The 3,195-nt window shown below is 47.6% G+C and overlaps 1 non-coding gene across 1 annotated transcript; it reads right to left on the reverse strand.

The window, feature by feature from the left end:
- Positions 1 to 2,959: 2,959 nt before the first annotated feature.
- TRNAI-UAU lies at positions 2,960 to 3,053 on the reverse strand. The gene is made up of 2 exons: positions 3,016 to 3,053; positions 2,960 to 2,995 (listed from the first exon to the last, which is right to left on the reverse strand). It is a non-coding gene; the product is annotated as a tRNA-Ile (tRNA).
- Positions 3,054 to 3,195: the final 142 nt, after the last annotated feature.

The following is a 3,195-nucleotide window of genomic DNA, read 5'->3' on the forward strand; positions in this document are numbered from 1 at the left end:
AGCAGCCAGAATAAGCCTGTAGAGCACGAACAGTCCATACTCAACATTCATAAAGAGCAACACGAGTGTTAAGAGGAGGCATCTTTTTAAAAGGGACCCCAGAAGCATTTCAGAGGAGCTGGGGAGATACAGGCCTGCCATCCACAGCAGGCAAATTAATAGAGAAATGAAGATCACAGCATAGGCTGGAAGAGGCATGCCCCTAGATAAACTAGGCAGCATTGGAAGACTCACCGTGGAGAAACTTTTCCTCCTTAAGGTACTTCCAGGAGTACCTATGGCCTGCCCAAGTCCCTCACCAGCTGAGAGCAGCCCTCAGGCTGAGTCCAGGGCTCCACGGCCACCACCAGTGAGGACAGCAGTGAATGCCAGGCAGTGGCTCTTGAAAAGGAAGATAAGCTCTGGAAGTTGGTTTTCAAAAGGAAAATGAGGCACAGGTGAACCAGATGATTATTTGGGGATGAGGCAGGAGGAGGAAGGAGGGATTAGCTCTCCTAGATCAGGTGGGTACAGCTGGCACTCTGAAACACACACAGGTGTTTTCTAAAAATATTCTCTGTGTACATTAAAGATTTGGAAAATAAGATAGCCCTCACACACAGATGTTGGGAGCTCTCCCATAGTGGTGTAAAAGTGTCTTTACACATACATATATCAATATACAAACATACATGAATACATGTTTATACATCTAAGCAACCATCAACTAGCGTTAAAGCGTTAACCAACAACTCAGAACCAAAAAGCCCAACAAAAAAAACCCACCTTATTGTAAACAAAAACATACACTTTATTTTCATATGCCTGTAAGACACCTCATTTTCCAGAAAAAAAAGCTGCAAGCAAAGCTGCAAGCAACAGCCCAAGGCACTCCACACCTCACCCTGTCAGAGCTGGCAAGGCCACAACAAGAGTGTCACGGCTGCTCCAGCTCAGCACCATGAAAGGACAAGCTTCTTGAGCACCCTGGAGAAACTCTGCCAAGGCCCAAGCTTCCTCCTCTTCCCTGGCACAGCCACTTCTTCCATGGACACTCAGGCTCACCTCTTCCCCACAGCAGCTCACCAGCAAAGGAAATAAAACAGGCTCACTAACCTCAGCTCCAACAGGGCACCCTTCCTCCCCAGCAGCAGCACCTCCAGGGCTGCCCCTGCCCAGGTGCTCACGGCAAAGCCAAAATGAGCTGCACCCCTCCAGAGGGGCTTGTTCCACCTTATTTCACAGCCCTGCTTCTCTCAGGAAGTCCTTGTGCTTTAGCAACAGCTCGCTTTATTTCATAAAGACACATTTGATAAATAACATTATTTTGTTGCACTGGGATTTCTAGTAAGTCACATAAATTGTCCTGATTTGTCATGATTTTCAGTGTGAAATCCCTGTCTCCCAATGCTTCCCTCAGGTGTCAGGCAATCAGGAGATACCGCCTCTACTAAAGGAATGCAAACAAGGGTCCCTTCATCTCATGATTTTGGTTTTATTTTTGTTTTTCCCAAAGGCAAGACAAAAATCATCGTGGAGAAAGAGTAAAAGCCAAGGGGATGAAGAAAGTCTTGTGTAAAAGGCCACAGTGCAGCTCTCACCGCCTGTCCTGGCTGCTCTCTGGAACCACAGAGACAAGTCACAAAAAAGCTGTGAACACATCAAATATCTGCTTCATGCAACTCGTACATGGTAATAATTGTACAGTCACCCCTCCCAGCACACCAAAGCAAGGCCCCAGATGCAAAACCAGCGGTTCCTCCTAGGCAGGGAACGCAGGAACACACAGGGGAAGGGGGTGAGGGAAGAGGGAGCAGCACCTTCCCTGCTCAGTTTTTGGATAAAGTGGTTAAAGTCCAGGGAATGGAGTCCCTCTCCCTCTGCTAGTTTTTTTGGTTTTTTCTTCCAGTTACACAAAAGTAATATTTTCTTTTTTCAGTATTTTCAGTACTTTTGAAAATACTCATCCATACTTAAGCACTCATATAAGTACAAACGTACTCCTGAGCACTGGGACATGGCATCCTCCCTGAAGGAGAGAACACAAAACTCACTACTGCAAGCAAAGGATTAATTTTATTCACCCTTTGATATATTACAAGTCTCTCTGGCTGATTTAGCCTGCGTTATAGTGATACGGCTCATGCTTCAGGCATGACCACACTGTCACTGAAATCAGTGGTGAAATGAATGCAAAATTCAGAGAGGACAAAGCAGTAACTATAAATAAGGAAGAAGTAGAGATTAAAAACCTTGAAGTGACACTTCAGGGAATTAATGCCCGCAGTATAAGCTCTGGGCTGATTTTGGAAATAATGGTGCCTCTGGCTGTGTGATCTTGAGGGTCTCACTGAACTTTTTTCTAGAAATTGCACTATTAACATAGATGTTAACATAAAGGTTTTCCTGTGACCCTGCTGCCTCTCAAGATGTGAAACCTGAAATTACTCGAATTACGTTCCTTCCTGCTCCGACCCACACATTTGTGAAGCATTTCCAAGGTAATCAGCAGTTACAAAGCCTGTCACTGCCGACGGGGGAGATTTTGTTACTCATCAGTTGTAGTGACCACAGCAGTTAGTATTTATTTGCACTCTGTATTAAACAGGAGAGTATAATATAACCTTTATTTCCTGCACAAGCACTTGTTACCAAGAAAGCGTTTATTATTCCACCCTGACAAGCCCCTCTGAACACACCGAACGTACACCAATACATGAGCCCACACCCCTATATCCAAACATGACAACGTGACAAGTTTGTCAATAAGAAGCCCCAGGCAAGGGTACCCTCTGTGTCCCCCTGTCCCCACCACTGCTGGCACACACCCCAAAACCCAGGGCAGCGCCGCGGGCCTGCTCGCTGCACGCCGTCCCCACGGCTCTATAATTTTTCCGTACATTATTTTTTTATTTCTTCCTCCGGAGCGCGGCCGAGCCCCAAAAAAGCCCCTTTTCCCTCCCCTCAAAAAAAAGCTGTGTGCTCCAGGTGAGGCTCGAACTCACAACCTCGGCATTGCTCGGCTTTGTACTGCTGTATAAGTACCGCGCGCTAACCGATTGCGCCACTGGAGCCCTGACACTACGCTCTCCCGAACGCTTTATCAAGGGCCCGCCCGGGAGGGTGACGGGCGCCGAGCTGCGCCCGGAAGGGCACCGGTCCCGGGCCGCCCCGGAGCTCTGCCGGGGCCGCGCTCCCGACGTTCACGGCCACTAA

The sequence above is a fragment of the Chaetura pelagica genome, unplaced genomic scaffold, assembly GCF_000747805.2.
Source record: "Chaetura pelagica isolate M959 unplaced genomic scaffold, ChaPel_1.0 scaffold13, whole genome shotgun sequence".
In the NCBI taxonomy this organism is placed as follows: domain Eukaryota; kingdom Metazoa; phylum Chordata; class Aves; order Apodiformes; family Apodidae; genus Chaetura; species Chaetura pelagica.